Source organism: Nyctereutes procyonoides, unplaced genomic scaffold, assembly GCF_905146905.1.
Source record: "Nyctereutes procyonoides isolate TBG_1078 unplaced genomic scaffold, NYPRO_anot_genome, whole genome shotgun sequence".
NCBI lineage: Eukaryota > Metazoa > Chordata > Mammalia > Carnivora > Canidae > Nyctereutes > Nyctereutes procyonoides.
Genome location: NW_026575146.1, coordinates 59000440 through 59019610, shown reverse-complemented (window position 1 = coordinate 59019610; position 19171 = coordinate 59000440). Strand labels below are relative to the sequence as shown.

General features: G+C 41.5%; 1 protein-coding gene and 1 non-coding gene across 11 annotated transcripts in view; one reads left to right on the top strand and one right to left on the bottom strand.

Annotated features, from left to right (window-relative positions):
- The window catches only part of GLIS3 (GLIS family zinc finger 3), a 621575-nt gene that overhangs the window by 345690 nt on the left and 256714 nt on the right, over positions 1-19171 (top strand). The gene's annotated exons all lie outside the window — the stretch shown is intronic.
- Positions 12281-12386, bottom strand: LOC129501083 (U6 spliceosomal RNA). Its single transcript, XR_008662651.1, has one exon. It is a non-coding gene; the product is annotated as a U6 spliceosomal RNA (small nuclear RNA).

Genomic DNA, 19171 nt, shown 5'->3' with positions numbered 1-19171 from the left:
GAATATTTCAATAAGTTAGAAATTGGATTAAGTCTAACCATCCTGGTAGTTTTAAGGCACAGTTGTACTGTATACAGTTGGAAGCAGGAAGGGCTACAGAGACCTGGGTTCACATCCAATTAATCTCTCAGGGTAATTTGTTTACTGGCTTCTGTCGCCAAACCTCTGAGTTGCTTTCTTCAGGGCCGAGGGTTAGTTGATGAAGCGATTTATTATGTTTCTGTTACACACCATATCGATCTTGCTCATGAAAAATGTTAACGGTGTTCCTGGTATATCATTCATCTTCCGCTCCCCCCCTCCCATTCATTATTCCCATCCCCCATTAGTAATTCTTGTATCACAGAGGGACATCTCATTAGGAATATTCCAAGGTCAGTGAATGGCATGGCTCTGTGTGTTGCTGCAGGATTTTTAAAAGGCAGTCATTATTCAGAATTGCAAGAGGGAATTAGCATTTGAGTAAGAAAGTGTTACAAAGTCTTGAAAATGGATCTGTTCCTTAACTTCAGTGAGAAATCAAATTCTCATAGATAGAAATTTGTTTTTATTTTCCTATTTCTCAACCGCACCACCTCTTCCTTCTTTAATCATCCAGTGCCCTGCTGTGTAGAAGGATCTGTGGGCTTCTCAATGTGGTACTGAGATCCTGTTTTTAAAAAGTTATGAACTAAAAAAAAAAAAAAAGTTATGAACTTTTTCTCGTACACATAAAGCTCTAAGAATAGTATAGCAAACATCCAAATAGATCAGTGGAATAGAATAGAGCCCAGAAGTGACCCACAAGTAATGGAAACTTAATTTTTCAGAATTTTATTTGTGTGTATGTGTGTGTATGTGCATGCTTGCGCATGAGTGGTGGGCCTTCTTGGTACTTTGGGGTATGATGCAAATTCAGCACCATTGGGTTCTTGGGACATGATCCCAATAAACTGTCCATGTTGATCGGAGTCAGGATAGAATGAAAATATCATTGAAACTGAGCAAAGTGGTTCACATAGTACAACAGGACATCACATGTCTATGGTTATTTCTCTTCTAAAATATTTTATCCTGGTTAAACCTTCAGTGTGTGATGCTGGTAGAGTCTCTGATCTCTTGCTTCAGATTATCCACTAATTTCTGAAGTACTCAGTCATAGGTCCCAGAAGAGGGAGGAAGTGGAGGTGGTCATAGGAGAAGCCACCTCCCTCCACCTGCCTTCTCAATGAAGGGCACCCAGGTAAACTCTAAGAGAAGTAACGAAAACATCAGGTGGGTCCACCCTTCTGCTCTCAGCTGAGTCCCAAAGCCCAGAATTTCATGTGGGCCCATGTTTCTGCCTCTTTCTTCTCACAAGGTTGATGTCCTTTTAGTGTTGTAGGTCTTCACTCAAGCCAAGGCTCACTCATACCTTCTTACTCTTAACCCTGGAAGGATCTTTTCTGTCTGTCTGTCTATTTTTTTTTAAGTAGCCTTGATGCCCAAGTGTGGAGCCCAAGGCAGGGCTTGAACTCACAACCCTGAGATTAAGACCTGAGCTGAGATCAAGAGTTGGGTGCTTAACTGACTGAGCCCCCTAGGAAACTCCCCTTTTGTCTCCTAGTTTATAGTAGAGAGAAACTTGGTCCCAAGTGGCTCTGGATGGCTGGAAGTTATAAGAGCAGGTGCTGCAGCCCCAGCAGATTGGAGATGGGCTGTTCTCCAGACCTTTAGGTCCCTCTGGGAAGAAAGATTTCTGCAAACAGAACCTCTCCATAGAGTGATGAATGACTTCTTTCAAGCTTACCTTTTCCTTTCTTTGGTCAGTTTCTCAGCTGTCTTACCCCCACTGCATCTCGGCCTCTTTCGTCCCCCTCCAGCCTTGTTCAGAGGGCCAGATCGTGGCTCTGATAGCTCCTCAACTCAGGGTGGGGAGTAGTCCCCACTCCCATCAGCCTCAGATTAAGGTTACTACACTGTAATTTTATTCATTTCTTTCTTTTTATTTTTTACAAAGGTGCTAGAAATTCTCTGAGATTTAATCAGATTTCTGATTTAGTGTTTTTCTTTCCTTAAAGAGTCCCCTCTCACCTTCCTCCTACCCCAAATGTTTATGCTTCAGGCCTCACAAAACCTGGATGTGACTCTGACTGAGCCCTAGAGTGAACTGTGAGTGCCCTTCCTTTTCTGAACAAATTTTGTTTTCTCTACAGTACATAATTACCTTTAAAAAATAGTAGATTTTATTTTTTTAGAGCAATTTTAGGTCCACAGAAAAATTAAATGGAAAGGACAAAGAGTTCTTCTGTACACCCTGCCTCCACACACACAATCTGCCACTTGTAACTGTATGGACACATTGTAATCTTTCTAAGTCCAGAATTTACATTATGGTTCACTCTTGGTGTTGTACATGCTGTAGACTTGGACACATGTACAATGACATGTATCCACCCTTCTCCTACCATACAAAATAGTTCCACTGCTCTGAACAGCCTGTGCTCTATTCATCTTTCCGCCCTCCAAACCCCTGGCACTTACTGATCCTATTGACTCCATAGTTTTGCCTTTTCCAGAGTGTCATAGAAGTGGGATCATACAGGACATTTAGTAATATGCAGTTAAGGTCCCCCTATGATAGCTGCCTCCTTCCTTCCCTATCTCCCTCCTCTCCCTGTTCTTTGAAGATTTTTAAAATCATTTTTTTCTTTGAAGATTTTATTTTATTTTTTAAAAGATTTTATTTATTTATTTGAGAGAGAGAGAACATGAGAGAGCACAAGCAGGAGGGTGGAGCAGGCTCCCCGCTGAGCAGGGAGTCAATGCAAGGCTCAATCCCAGGACCCCGGGATCATGACCTGAGCTGAAGTCAGACACTTCACCAACTGAGCCAACCCCTCTTTGAAGACTTTTAAAATACTGTTCCTAAGCCAGTGGAAGCGTGAGAGGGAGGGAAGATATAAGGAGGTCAGAATTAATACTTGGGTAATTCAATGTAAAACAAAATGAAACATATTTATGCTAGATTGGACTTTGTGTCTTACTATCTACACTTCCACCTTATTCTAGTGGCAACAGTTTTAACCACTGGGTCATTCCTACAGGGTTGAGTGCCCTTTGTAGCTAGATACACTTGGGTATAAATCTCAGTTATGCTCTACGCCATGACTCATTATATTTGTCTGTAAAATGAAAGTGGCCTTGTGAGAACTAAAAGATAATACATGTAAAGCCCCCAACACTTAATATAGGCTCTATGAACAATGGATTGCTTCCACCTGAGTAATGCTTGAATTTTTCCACAGCCCACAGCAAGGCATTCTTCCCCTTAACTTTGGCCAATTGATAATATCTAGGCAATAGTTTCCTTTTTTTTTTAAATTTAACTTTTTGAGCCCCTTCACCTGTTTCTTCCACACCCACTTCTAGCCTCTGGCAACCACCAATCTGTTCTCTGTATCCATGAGCTTGTTTTGGTGTTATTGTTTCTGTTTTTTTTTTTTTTTTTATGAGACAGATCATATTTGTCTTTCTCCGTCTGACTTAATTCACTTAGCATGATGTCCTCAAGGTCCATCCATGTTGTTGCAAATGGGAAGATTTCATCCCTTTTTATAGCTGAGTAATATTCCTGTGTGTGTGTGTGTGTGTGTGTGAAAGAGAGAGAGAGAGAGACAGAGAGAGAGAGAGAGAGAGAGAGACGATTTCCTTATCCATTCATCCATTGATGGACACTTAGGTTGTTTCTATATCTTAGTTGTTATAAATAATGCTGCAGTGGACGTGGGGGTGCATTTATTTCTCTGAGTTAGGGTTTTCATTTTCTTTGGGCAAATACTCAGAATTACTAGATTATATGGTAATTCTATTTTTAATTTTCTAATGAACTTCCATACTATTTTCCATGTTGGCTGCACCAGTTTACACTCCTGCCAACAGCGCATAGGATTCCCTTTTCTCCACAGGCTTTGGTATTATCTTTCTTATTCTAACCATTCTAACAAGTGTGAGGTGATGTCTCATTGTGGTTTTGATTGCATTTCCCCAGCTGATGAGTGATGTTGAGCATCTTTTCATGTGCCTCTTGGCCATTTGTGTGTCTTCTTTGGAAAAACATCTATTCCCATCTTCTGTCCGTTTTTAATTAGATTTTTGTGGAAATTTTCTGCTGTTGAGTTGTATGCATTCTTTATATATTTTGGATATTAACTCCTTGTTGGATATATCATTTGCAAATATCTTCTCCCATTCAGTATGTTGCTTTTTCAGTTTGTGCAGAAGTTTCTTTGTTTTTGTTTTTAGTTTGATGCATTCCCACTTGTTTATTTTTGGTTTTGTTGCTTTTACTTTTGATGTCAGATTGAAAAAAATCTCATCTCCAACTCCTCTGTCAGGAAGCTTATGATCTAAGTTTTCTTCCACGAATGTTCTGGTTTCAGGTTTTATGTTCATCTTTAATTTTTGATTTAGTCCTTCAGCCACTAGATGGATTTAAGTACATTAACGGCTCTCCCCCCCATACCCCTTAACTCTGCTTTTAAAAAATTATAAGTGGTGGCTTAATTAAAGAAAGGGCCATTGAGGACCTAGAGTTCTGGAGTTATTCATAGGATGAATGTGTGACTTTTGTTTTTGGTATGAGTTAACAATACAAATGACCTTTGAGTTGGAACTATTCCTGGACTAGGTATAGGAGTGATTCAGTCTTATGTCTTTGTAACAAAACAGGTAGGCAAAAAAGAACCAAACACCCATATTTACCTTAGTCTAAATAGAATCAATTAACAACAAGTCATCTGGTTATTTTAGCACTAGGTAGAAACATAGATGTTAAGTCATTTATGGTGATTCAGAGAAATTTTTAATTTTAATTATCTATTTAATCCTTTGGTGAACAAACTTATCTTTACTCTTTTTCCTTATTTTCCTTTGAAAATATATTTCTCTTCCTGGTTTGCATTCAGATGCTGCATTTCCTGGTTTGATAAAATCAGTGATGTTGACTTTTTTTTCTTTAAGTTTGGGTTACCAGATGTAGAGAAAATACAGCAAAGAGCAAAGAACCTCGATTTGGGGTAAAATCCAGCAGATTTTGATTCCTTGCCCTGTCTCTTGCTAGCTCTGGAATCCGGAAAATGACTTAACTCTTCTGAGCTTCAGTTTCCTAAACTGTAAAAAGTAAGATAATAGTAACTTATGAAGTTGTTGGCAGGGTTAAGAGAAGTCCAGTTGACCCTTGAACAACATGGGTTTGAACTCTGTAGCACCACTGATGTGCAGATTTTTTAGAGTCAAGTACTGTAAATATAATTTCTCTTATGATTTTCTTAATACCATTTTCTTTTCTCTAGCTCACTTGATTGTGAGAATACACTGTATAACACATTTAACATGCAAAATATGTATCAATTGACTATGTTGTTGATAAGGCTTCATATCAGCAATAGGCTCTTGGTAAAGTTTTGGGGGAATCAAAAATTATACATGGGTTTGCAACCATGTGAGGTTGGTGCCTCTAGCCTCCAGCATTGTTCAAGGATCATCTGTCATGGACAACTATGATGCCAACCAATTAATAGGAACCCATTTCTTATGTGTTAGTTCTGTTTTTCTTCTGTGTGGGCAGACAGAGGTTCAGCTCCGTTTAGCTGCAGTATAAATGGATCATTAAAGTGAAGCAAATTTACAGCTAGTTCGTGTTTGTCATTCATGGATGAAGGAAATCAGAGAAGTAAAGTGTCTTATCTAAGAGCATATATTATTAGGCAAAAGAGAGATTAGAGTCCCTGTGTCCCCCCCTTTCTCAAACTCAGACCGTGTCCTCTTATGGTATGGCTTGACCTGTGATCTAGTAAGCCTTCCTCTTGAATTCTGTAAAACACAGCAGCCACCTAAACAAACCTCCCAATCTAGTCACCAAAGGGACAGCAGCGAATAGGATCTCTATCTCCTTGGACATCGTATTTGTTTTAACTTGTTAATTAAGATAAGGTTATACTGTGTGTAATTGTTATGTCCTGGGGTTATCATAAAACCTTTTCATTAATATCTCTCCAGAAATTTAGAAGTACTCACCGTTTGGATGTCCTTTTGGTATAGCATGCAATGGCACCCACTTACCAGGTTTGTGTCCAGGGAATGGCTTGTGTAAAGGGTATGTGCATTTGAATTTGGATACTTGTTGGCAGTTTTCCATCACTCCATAGGTGATGGGACCAACATGCACTCTCGTTAGCCATGTATAAGAGTGCCAGTTGCTCCCACGCTGCATGAACACAGGATTTGCTAACCTGGTAGATGAAAAATGTTCATCTTTTTAAGAACTCAGTGAGCCATTGGGATTTTCTCCTTCATTCTTCAGCCTCTCTGTCTTCCCTACTGTGTTTCTTTCCTATCTCTTTCTGTCCATCACTTGGTGTTTTTGGCTGAGATTTTAGATTGTTTAAAGTCCTTTATTGGGAAGAATCCACTGAAAAGGTGACTTAGAAGCACCAGAAGTTGAGACATTGACTGGAAATTGAATTCAAACAGGATGAGAAAAACCATGAATCACTCCCAAGAATTAGTCTATAGCAAAATACTGATTCAATGCACAGTCAACCTAAAGTTCCTAGGTTTTTGGAGTGGGAATTTATGAGGTAAAGCCTTAGGGATATTGCTGAATTGATGACCTCTCGTCAGTTTGTCCTGTTGTGACCAATGAATGTCTCTTTGACCTCAAATGGCCTAGAGTTCATCTGCAGGATGTGTAGCACTACCAAGTCCACTATACCCACTGTAGTCTGGAAGAGCTGTAGATGGACAATTCAGCCTCACTGCTGAGTTAGGAAGGAAGTTGAAGATACCTTGGCCTCCTGGAAGCTTCCTCAAGACCAACATGCAATATCCTCAAGATCAATATCCTGATTATTTACAATCCCTCATGGTACCATAGAAGGCCAAGCCCATAATAAACATTTGTTCCTTGTCAGTTTAAAACTTGCTGTAAACTAAGTGGTTTTGGATTGAAGACCAAAACCCTGTGTTCTTTTTTATATCGTTAGGCCACTCTGGTGTTCCGCCTTTGGCTGGAAAACCCCTGCCAGGCCTGCAGAGGCAACACTGAGTCGGCCCTCCTCTGCCCTCCACATGCCTTTGTCCTCCCTTTGTGTGCACTTTGCAAGAACTGTCCCTGCTCATTGAAAACAGTAGGTCAAGGTCATTGACTCTTGTCTGTATTTCTTCAGCAGGAACATTCATTCATTGTTTTAACACTTTTTTAGGCAGCACAGCATAGGGATGAAGAGCACGGGTTCTGCAGCCGCACTGCCTGGTTTTAAATCATGACTCTGCTGCTCAACCTGTTGCTTACCTACTCTGTGCCTCAGTTTTGTCATCTGTAAATTAAGATAATTAAATATACATGCATACGTACACAGGTGGGCATGGGTATATGTAGCTTAACAAAATGTCTGCCTTATCGTAAGTTATCTGTGTGCCTATTACCATTAATCATACTTTTTAAAAAACTACAGACACACTAAGGTTAAGTGGAAAAATGCTTACTATGTGCAACTCTTGCAAACATTTCACATATATTACTTTCACTCACAATAACTCCATAGATATTATTATCCTCTTTTTATGAATGGAACCTAAGGCACAGAGAGGTTAAATAAATTGTTCAAGGAACTTACCTACATCAGAAAACGGCCAAGTTGGGATTTGAAGTCAGTCTCCAGAGCCTGCGGTTACAACCACTGTGCTCTGCATGAAGTTGTTCTTCACAGAAAGTATAATCCAGTGGCTCTACCAGGCCGGCAGGAGTAGTGTAGCAGCTGCCCCAGCAACAGCAGTCACAGCAAGAATCCTTGCTGAGCCATGCCCACTACTCCCTGTGTCTTATAGGAGATGAGATCCTACGATCCTACAGATGAGGAAGCTGAGGGACACAGTGGCTGAGGCACCTGTCGCAGGACTGACCCAATCTTTGAGCCAAAACTTGCCTGATTCCAACATACTTGGCCTTAAAACCATTCGCATGCCTCTCTCCTGATTTCTATGTCCTGGACCAGGTGGCCAGAGTGTGTCAGGCAGGACAGCAATATAGCTTCAGTGGACTTGGAAGCTTTCTTCTTTCCTTCCACTCTTGGGTGTTTTCACTTGATTCTACCCAATTTTTTTTTTAAGTCCCAAAGAAGGTTAAAATACAAATTCTCCTGGGACATACCACAGAAACTGTAATAAAGGCTTGTTTTGTTTTGTTTTCATTGAATGTGAGTCAGTATAATGTTCCTCAATATGAATGAGTGTAGGGGTTGTCTTTTTTTTTTAATTTTTATTTATTTATGATAGGCACACAGTGAGAGAGAGAGAGAGGCAGAGACACAGGCAGAGGGAGAAGCAGGCTCCATGCACCGGGAGCCCGACGTGGGATTCGATCCCGGGTCTCCAGGATCGCACCCTGGGCCAAAGGCAGGCGCCAAACCACTGCGCCACCCAGGGATCCCTGTAGGGGTTGTCTTAAATCAAATATTGATTAAGCCAAGACCACAGTTTTGGATCTGCTGTGGGTTGTAGGCAAGAAACCAGGAATAAGGAGAAGTGTAGTGTTTTCTAGAAGAAGGTGAGAGCCCTGGGCCTCCATAGGAGGGAGGAGGCACCCATGTAGATCATCTGTGCCACAGCTCTGCCTTCTGCCTGTTTCTGGAAGAGGCACACTGACCTAAATGGGGTGGCAATGAGAAGTTTGTATCCTGAAGCCCCTGGGAGCCCAGACAGGACACCTCCCACTGACACAGGACACAGGAGACCAAAGAGCAACATTCTTGAATATAATACCCCGTAGGCCACAAACATGACACCTAAGGGGAGGTGCCACTTTGTCTAAGAAGAAATGTGCATCTTTTGATCACAAAAGAGTATGGATTTTACCCTCTTCACTCCCTTATTAGTGAAGGTACCTGACAGTTTAATATTGTGTTTTTAACATTTTTAGGTTTTGGCAATGTTCCTCTTCAATAATTCCCCAATAATTTTGAAATAGTCCTCTGTTTTCCTTTTCCCTGTAGTCATGTGTTGCTTGAATTCTTAAAGCTGTGATGGGAATACATAGTTTTGTATTATCTTTAAAATACAAACAGGCACTGGGCACCCCTGGTGGCTCAGCGGTTTGCCACCGCCTTTAGTCCAGGGCCTGATCCTGGAGACCCGGGATCGAGTCCCACGTCAGCCTCCCTGCATGGAGCCTGCTTCTCCCTCTGCCTGTGTCTCTGCCTTTCTCTCTCTGCATCTCTCATGAATAAGTTAATAAAATCTTAAAAAAAAAAAAAGATACAAACAGGCACTGACACACATGTATACATATATTTGTTTTCTCTTAAACCTTTCATGAAGGGAAAAATATGCACTATTCAAGATTAGACTCTTCAGGCATTTTCATTTGAGCTGAATGTATTAAACTGAGCTGTTTCATAGGTGATATCTGTCCCCTTTCTTTAATGGAGTGACGCATCCCCATAGAACTGCTACATTGCACCGGTGGCAGACATGAATATTTGGGTTATTAAGAGACATGAAAAACGAGCCCAGATCAAAATCTTTGGGAGCAGTCCATAAAAATAAAAGTAAAGCAAACATTTACATTTTGTTTAAAGTTAGTTGTGAGGGATAAGCCTTTCCACCAGCTTTTTTTTTTTCTTTTAATGTGGACATATGGATATAGATGGTTTTATCAAAATTAAGTCATTGGTAACTTCTTCTGAAGACTTGTCTATTTTATTTTCTTTCTGAGGAATGAAGACAGGCCTTTCAGGGTGAGGCCCTTTGGACTGGCAGGCTGCTGTGTGGGATTTGGCTGTGAAGTACTTGGGCTTTCTCAAAAGGAATACTAATATATCTCTTTTGGCCGTGGTTTTAAAAACATAGGACTTTATAAGTATTGTGAAATTTCATTGTGTTTTTTTGCATCATAGTCAAAGGCACTGTAGTTTTTCAAGGAACGTGATACAAGATTATAAGATCCTTGAGGAAAAGAACAAGTCTTATTTATCTTTCCTCTCTGTATTGGAAACACACCCTGTATATAGTTGATACTCATTATTTACTGAGGTGAATTCAATCTAAAATGCTTTCTCTCAGACCCGTACTCTCCTCCCCTCTGGTAACCACCAGGTGGTTCTCTGTATTTAAGAGTCTGTTTTTTGTTTGTCTCTATTTTCCTTTGTTCGTTTGTTTTGTTACTTAAATTCCACATAAGAGTGAAATCATATGGTATTTGTCTTTCACTGACTAACTTATTTCCCTGAGCATGATATGGTATAGCTCCATCCATGTCATTGCAAATGGCAGGATTTCATTCTTTTTTATGGCTGAGTGATATCCTGTTGTATATATTTACCACCTCTACTTTATCTATTCATGTCTCATTGGACGCTTGGGCTGCTTCCATATTTTGGCTATTGTAAATAATGCTGTTAGTAAACATAGGGGTGCAGGTATCTTTTTTAAAAAAAAAATTATTTATTCATTTGAGACTTATCCAGAGAGAACAAGTAGGGGGAGCAGCAGAGAGAGGAGTAGCAGGCTCCTTGCTGAGCCAGGAGCCCAATGTGGGGCTCAATTCTAGGACCCCGGAGATCATGACCTGAGCCGAAGGCAGATGCTTAACCATCTGAGACACCCAGCTACCCCGCATGTATCTTTTTGAATTAATGTTTTTGTATTTTTGGGGTAAATACCCAGTAGTGGAATGTGGTAATTCTACTTTTAATTTTTTGAGGATCCTCTATCCTGTTTTCCACAGTGGCTACACCAGTTTGCATTCCCACTAACAGTGCATGAAGTTTCCTTTTTTTCCCCGCATCTTCACCAACACCTGCCGTTTCTTGTGTTACTGATTTTAGCCATTCTGACAGGTGTGAGGTGATATCTCATTGTGGTTTTGATTTGCATTTCTCTGTGATTGTCTGTTGGCCATCTATATATATATATATATTTTTAATTTTTTTATTTATTTATGATAGTCACACACACAGAGAGAGAGAGAGAGAGAGAGAGGCAGAGACACAGGCAGAGGGAGATGCAGGCTCCATGCACCGGGAGCCCGACGTGGGATTCGATCCTGGGTCTCCAGGATCGCGCCCCGGGCCAAAGGCAGGCGCCAAACCGCTGCGCCACCCAGGGATCCCTATATATATTTTTTTTTTTGAAAAATGTTCATTATGGTCCTCTGTTTTTTAATCAAATTAGTTTTTGGTGTTGTGTAAGTTCTTTATATATTTTGGATATTAATCCCATCTCAGATAAATAATTTGCAAATATCTTCTTCCATTCAGTAGGTTGTCTTTGTTTTGTTGATTTTTATCTTTGCTGTGTATCCTGTGAACTTTTAGTATCCTTTCAAATTTGGTGAAGGCACCTTGTTGAATCACTTCAGGACACACTTAAGATGGGCAAAGTAAGGAAGAATTGACCTTCTCTTTTGTTGGCCTTATTATTTCTCATTTCAGTGAGTACTAGTTGAGAATATTTCTTTTTCTTACCTTTCTCTCCCCTTTAATGAACTAACTGAATCACCAACTATTTATTAAGCATATGTTTTATGCAAATAATTGGGCTAAGGGACTACAAAGGAAAATAAAACCTAATACCTGTTTCTAAAAGGAGGTAGGTCAATAAATTAATTATTGCAAGTGACCTGAGAAGAAGAATTTATCTATATGCCACTGACTTTTCTTTTATTATCTTCTCTTTGCCATACCCTTTATCCTTACTCCCTTTGAGAAGTAGAATACTTATAGGGCATGTGGGGAGAGGGGACATATCCAGACCTACCATGCTGTGACCAGACTTTTTCTAGCCAGTGAGCTGTGCTTCATGTGGCATTAACTAGTAGAGTTTCCTAGTGAGTGAATGTGCTGCAGGGTCTCTGTGCAGGTGATCTGAAGTTCATTGGTTGATTACAGGGCTGTAACTAACCATAACATAAAATGGACAGTGGTAAAACGGGACAAGCAGGACCAAATCAATCTCTGGTGTGTTCAGGGGCCAGAGAGAACAAGTGTGTGTGTGTGTGTGTGTGTGTGTGTGTGTGTGTGTGTATTCGTGCATGTGGGGGGGGGCAGAGAGAGAGAGAGAGGAGGAAGAAGGAGGTAGAAAGGGAAAGACTTCCTGGAGGAAATAGACTTGGACTGTGTGACAGGATTAGGACCTGCAGATCCATATCTCTTGTGTCACCTAGGCACATATGGATACTGCGTATTTCTGTATTTGGTGCTCAGTGAATATTCATCTCATATGTATGAATCCTGTGTTGTAGTAGGTTTTTTTATTTTTTCTTAAATTTCCTTTTGTTTTCTAACTTTCATGTGCCATCCTTTCGTGAGGGCCATGCTAATCTTCTCTCTATTGTTCCGTTTTAGCGTGTGTGCTGCCAAGGCGAGCATTGTTTTCTAACTTCTAATGTGATTGTCAGTATGACTGTCTATTCGGCTTTGTGAGGACAGAGTCCACATCCTGTGTGGGCTGTTCTTCTTCACGGTGGGGGGCTTGCCAACTGCTTCGCATGCTCTAAAGGATTTAGTTGGAGTATTTTCACTGGGAGAGTGAAGTTTTAGATCTATCTGGAAATTGCTGATTATTGTCCTATTTTATTTATAAGGCTATCATCTCAGAATCCATTTTTCCTTTTCCTCTTTCATCTCAAAACTTTTTCTCATTTTCTACCAAACAGCGGTTCCGTAGAGTGGTACCTGTGTGTATACTCAAGGCTCTCACATGAAAGGACAATGCTCTTTTTGCCAGGATAAGTGCAGAAGGAATAAAATATATGAATCCATAACCTAAATAAGGAATGACAACACATCAAAATATGTGATGTTTTTATAGCTATTCTAGCTCTGTATTCAGTCTGACAATAGTAAACCGAATATTTATTGTTGTTATCACTTAGCAGTATTTTAGGTTTTCTCTTCTTTCCCTCCACTTAACATGATTAGCTGCAAACTAGTATAACTATTGCTTTTTTTTTCAATCTGAAAATTTGCCATGTCTTCATAGTCTGTCCAATTCAATTAAACAGTTACAAGTTGATGGCCAAGGATGTGCAGAGCACTACACTGGAAGCTTGCAGAATCCGTGAAGGTGAGGAGTGGAGAGTCCCTGCCTTCTCAGGACTCAACGACCCAGCGGGGAGGACATGTCCATAAATCATTCTGTTATCAGGCTGGACAGAATGCTACAACTGAAGAACAGCACAGCTCTGTGGGAGTTGAGGGAATACTCGGATAATCTACACAGAAGTTTCACCAAGTTCAAGAATTTCTTTGGTTAGCGAAGCTTTTCCACAGTGCCCAAAATACCCACTGTGCGCAGTGCCAGGCACGGACTGTAGCGCCTCCCTAGACTGTGGGGAAAAATAGTGCACATGGGCAGTCAAAAAATCTAAAACTCATGAAAAGGATATGCAGTGGAAAGGGTGTCTGTCTTTTAACACAGTCCATCACTTTTCCTCTCTGGAGACACCCACTTTTCATAATTTCCTGTGTGTGGTTAACTGTTAAAGATTTGTTGCTGACAGATTTTTTTGCAATCTCATTGACTTCAATCCAGTGTCAAAAACAGTCCACAAATGTGACAGATGCTGTGTTAAGTACCAAGACTAGGATTCTGGTCTCCTAGAGTGCACTGTCTGGTACACATAAAGATAGAAGTTGGACTGTAACATGTTCAGCGATATGATGGAGATAAGGGGCAAGTGTTCTGGTAACTTAGGGAGGGGATAAATGACTTACCGCCTGAGAGTGGTGCTGGGGCAGCTTCACAGAGATCATGATCCTCCAGCTGGCACTTGGGGCTGCAGATCTCCCTGGACTGAGAGATAGGCAAGTACATTCCTGGCCAGTAGAACCATATACTCAAAGAGAAGGCTGAAGATACAGGTTGAGTATATCAGTAGGGTTAGGATGTAGGATACGTTATGGTAGAGATATGTGGAGGTTGAGACCAAACTATTAGGGGCACCGAATTTCTCATCCTGCAGACTTTGGGTATCATCCCATGCAAGGGCAAAGGGAAGCAGTTGAAGGAGTACAATCATAGTAGGGATATGATGCTTATCTATCTTTCAAAAAGATAATTTTGGTGGTCCTCTGAAGGACGGAACGGACAGGGAAGGAGATAGAAGTGTGGGGATCGGTTGGGTTATAACTCCGGCTGTAACCTGGCCAGGATGAAATGAGAAGGCTGCAGTGCAGTGGGAATGGTGAGAAACAGACCTGAGCGATCTCACAGAAGGACAAATGGCAGGCTCTGATGATGACCGGCATGGAGCAAGCATGCTCCCAGCATGGACTTGTGCACCTGCCAAGGGGCACTCATAGATGAGTTTGACACAGCCGTTGTCCTGAAGGAGCCAGCAGTCTAGTGAGAAACAGCATTCTCAGGATGCAGAGTAAGAAATGAGAAGAAAAGGCAACCCTGAGAAAACATCAGCTCTTAAATGGCAGGCATATCAAAAGCCCTCAGTGATAGAGAAAAAGTAATTGATGATGTGGTTTGGAATAGCATAGTGGGGGGACTCTGAGTGAGGAGGAAGTACTCCTAAGTGTCTGACCACAGCAACTGAGAAGTCAAGTGGAGTGGAGGCTGAGAGAAAGAGAGCTCTGGCAGTGAGAAAGTCCGTGTTGACTCCTGAGGGCAGATAGGACTGACGTGATGAGGAAGGAGAGGTTGGAGGGAGAAGCGGTGATCAGACCAGATCCATTGGCTCTAGTGTGGCATCACGGGAAGAAGTAGGGCTGGGCATTCCCTCCCTCCTTCTCCCACCAGAATGCTCCTCAGGGCACTCTGCGCCCCATGGTTGGTAGATAAGAGGCCAAATGTGGGAGCAGGAGGGAAGGATGGCAGTCAGGGAAGATGGTGATGGAGGCAGGGGGAGGGAGAAGGTTCTCCAGAGCCACCACAGGGTGTCCGTTCCCAGCCCAACCTGGGCTGTGTCTGTCCACTGCCTTCGCAGGCAAGCTGTTTTCTTGGTGCTGTGGAGTGTCTAATTTTATGTATAAACCCAAATGAGCTCATTTTCTCTGGGCTTTTTAATTCCCTCAGGTAAGTTTCGCATCCCTTTGCTTGTAAAACTCGACAGTCACTTTTCCTTGCAGACGCAACCAACCCTGCCTGCATCTTCCTGACCCGCGCCAATGGGGATGCAAAAGGCATCTTTGCAGAGAGTGCGCTGTTGGATAGCATAGAAGATTCCTGTGTGTCGGCTGAGATGTACAGAGTAATGGCCAAAGTCCCGACGTGCTGTTCTGGAAATGGCATCCATCTACACAAGGGGGAAGCCGGGGAGTCTGTTAGGTCACCAGAGCCCGGAGCTTGAAAAGCAGCTTTAGTGTACAGCATGCTTCTGTTGTTTATAACTTTCTGTAATGTGTGATAACAAAGAGCAGTGTGTGGTAACAAAGAACACTCTGTTACCACGAGTTATTTTAACCACCAGCTTTCGGCTGCTCAGCCTTTTTTCCCCCTTCTTCCTCACAGCTCTGTTTCTGGCTCCATGTCTTTGTCACCCACTTCCACCTCCGCCCCAGCTGCTCCTCCTCGCCTCCTCGTGTGAAGTCCTTCCCCGTGGCTGTTTCTCCTCCACCACTGAGAACCTGCTGGAGGCTTCTGGCTTTTATAGCGCTAGCAGTTTGCCACTCTTTTCCCTCTTTGTGCACGTACGTTTCTCCCGAGGGTTCTTCACGGTCAGAGAACCCTGAGATGGAGTGCATTCCAGGGGCTCTTCTCTGTTTGAGGAAAGTCTTAGAATAGAGGGAGAGAAGGTGTGCATGTGTGTGTGTGTGTGTGTGTGTGTGTATACACATATGTCAGACAGAGAGAGATAGAGAGAGAGAGAGAGAGAGAGAGAAGGATAGATCAGAGGTGTGGGCGGTTTCATAGTCATTTTCTCTCTCCCAGAAGACTCCTTGCAGGGTTTTTAATGCTACTAAGCCAAAAACACAGAATAGTCATTATTAAACTGGGACTGGAAAAGTTTGTCTTGTGTTGAAAGACCTGACCTCAGACTTTGAATAGCCACCCGGCCCCGAGGGGCTCCACCTTGACCTCATGGAGAAAGGTGGGAGATCAGATGTGACCATGGTGTAAATGGTGTGAACCCAGAATGGTGCAACAGAGGTAGTGTCTTTCTCTAGAGGTAATTTCTACACATATTGTCTCTTATTCTGGCGTGGAGTAGCATGTGATACCAGAAGTTGTTGATGTAGGCAAATGATACAGGAGACAGGGTCTATAGTAAGCTCTACTAATCATCTTGCCCAAATTTCAAAGCTGAGAGTGAATTTACAGCTCTCCCTACACTTCCGGCAGTGGATTTTTGTTTGTTTGGCTCAATTTGTAGAACACATTGAAAATTTTGCTCAAATCCTTTTACTCTTGAACCTTGTTGTACATGTCTTCAATGGTATAAATCATACCATACCAAGAAAGAGTTTTTCAAAAATCTGAAGATTACAATTAAAACATCCCTGTGGATTGGCTCTTTGGCTTTTGAAAAGCCAATCAACATCTCCATTGCTCATTTTCTTTACCTGTAAATGGGGAGTTGAGGAACTCTGATGTCTTATCCATTCCAAATATTCATTAGTAATAGGACAGAATCAGAGCTGGAAACTAGATTTCATTTAGCGTTTCAATTCCACGTGTTTGGTAGCTGGTGCCGAGAGGGCTGTGGTAAAGATGGTAGACTGTGGGGCTCCGTTGGAAAGAGTTGGGTATTCATTAGTGAGGTCTGCCTTGTGTGCAATAATTAGAGGTGGTGGCATGTGGTGTTTGTTTTGTTGTTTTGTTTTTGCCATTCCTTCTCTAACCCTACTAGGAGGGACCAGGGCAGTTGTGTTTTCATTTTGTGTGCACACACACATACCCACACACACACACACGACCGTCATTTGAACCAAATTGTTGATAAAACCATCAACATGTGTTCTATTCCTTCTCCAGATCATTTAGCTTCAGCTAAATCAGATTTCTGTTCCCTGCTTCATGTCTTAAAACCAAAGGGAATAGAGAAAAGGGTTGTGTGGATGGCCCATTTTAAACACCATCACCACTTCAAGGGTGCCTGGGTAGCTCAGTTGGTTTGAGCATATGACTCTTGATCTCAGCTCAAGTCTTGATCCTCAGTATCATGAGTTCAGGCCCTGCATTGGGCTCCACATGGAGCTCCATGCCTATTTAAAAAAAAAAAGGGGGGGGGATCCCTGGGTGGTTCAGTGCTTTAGCGCCTGTCTTCGGCCCAGGGTGTGATCCTGGAGTCCTGGGATCGAGTTCCACATCAGGCTCCCTGCATGGAGCCTGCTTCTCCCTCTGCCTGTGTCTCTGCCTCTCTCTCTCTGTCTCTGTCTCTCTCTCTTTCATAAATAAATAAAAATAAAATCATAAAAAAATAAACATTACCACTTCAAACCCAGGTCTCCTAAAATCTTGGTCACTTGCAGAGCACAAGAAACAAAATGATAGCCAGTTACCCATCTAATATAGTATAGCATTGAGTCCTACAGTATAACTTTTTTATGATCATGGCCCTAGAATCAAAAAGGTATGGAGAATTGCACATGGGAAATTATACAAACTTTATCTTAAGTCTGTTCCAAAAGTGACTTTTTATGCTACTTTTTATAATTGCTGTAGGATGTTTGACAGAATTATGTTTTCAAAATATCCAGGTGAAGAATGGAAAGCTTAAAAACAGTGTTTTTAGAATGCTGATGGGAATGGGTGATGTTAATCAGATTTCAAGGTTCATCTTGACCTGCTGTCTCTCGGGACACTGATCAAAGTTTTGTGAATCCTTCTGATGCAGAGTTATTCATTAGAGTTCTCAGCACATAATTATGGACTGTCAGAAGATTTCGGTTTTGTGTAATAAATGAGTAGCATGCCTGCGGCTTGCTGAGGTGTTAGCTTAATAATCTCATAAGATAGGTTGTTTTTCTTCTCCCTCAAGACCTGAGCAGACTGGCTTATGTCCTGTCCCCCTCATCTCAATGGAGGTGTACAGACTAGGACTTAGATTTTTTTAAAAGTTTATTTCTAAAAAAAAAAAAAAAAAAAAAAAAAGTTTATTTCTAAGAGGAAGAAACAAAGTTTCTTATTTTATTTTCTTTTCCTTTGTTCTTTCTTCTTTTGAATTGGAAGTGTAACGGATTTTGTTTTTATGCCTAAATCTTGGTACGGATGTATAACTTTTTCTTCTACCATGCATGGTTATATACAGTAAGATGTTAGTAAATCGGTGCTGATAAGCAGTGCCACATTTAAATTGCTGCCTGCATGATACTTTTACTTGGGGGATGCAATTATTTTGCTTGGTTTTGACAAGATGTCAACTGTGATATGCACAGAGCAGAAACATATCCTAAGACACTATAGTGCATTAGAAATCTTTCCACAGGAAAACTCAAGTATGTGTCTGGGGCTCCCATTCCAACTCCATCCTTTGCCTTTGTATGTTTGTTTATATTTAGATTATTAGCTGATTATGAAGTGGCATTTAAGAAGCATGAATAATTCTGTTTAGTGATCATAATTAACAGGGGTTTCTAGGAATATATTTCCTTCATTTTCAGTATAAAGAGATAGAGAGCAATTCATAATAAGTCATTCTACTGGCAGTGGTGGTGGAGGTACTTTTTTATAATAGCTTCAAGAGGGAAATTAGAGTTGTCTAAATATCACAGGATTGTAGTGCACACCCACTGTGTGCTCTCACTGTTGAGAATACAGAGATGCATCAGATAGAGAGCCAGCCAGTGAAGAGTTGATAGTCTAGTTGGGGAAGTATATTAGTCCAGAGAGGCTAGTTGCTATAACAGACCCCCAAATCTCAATGAGCTTAGTTTTTCATTTCTAGTTTATTTCCATCTGGTTGGGGGCTTTCCATATGTTCCTGCGGGGACCCAGGCTCTATCTGCTTTGGCTCCATTATTCTGGAAGTGTTCTCTCCATTTAGCCGGATGGGGAGCGGAAAAAAAAGGAGATTACACATGGAAGTCTGAAAACGGGAACATCCCTACCGTTCATACCTCATTGGCTAGAAAGGAGGAGGCACATGGCCAAATGTAGGTGTAAGGGAGACTGGGGATTGTAGTCTGATTTATGTAACAGCTGACAGCCTCTGCCACCAGGGGCTTACTTGCTTACAGCAGTAATGTGCTGCAAAGTAGAG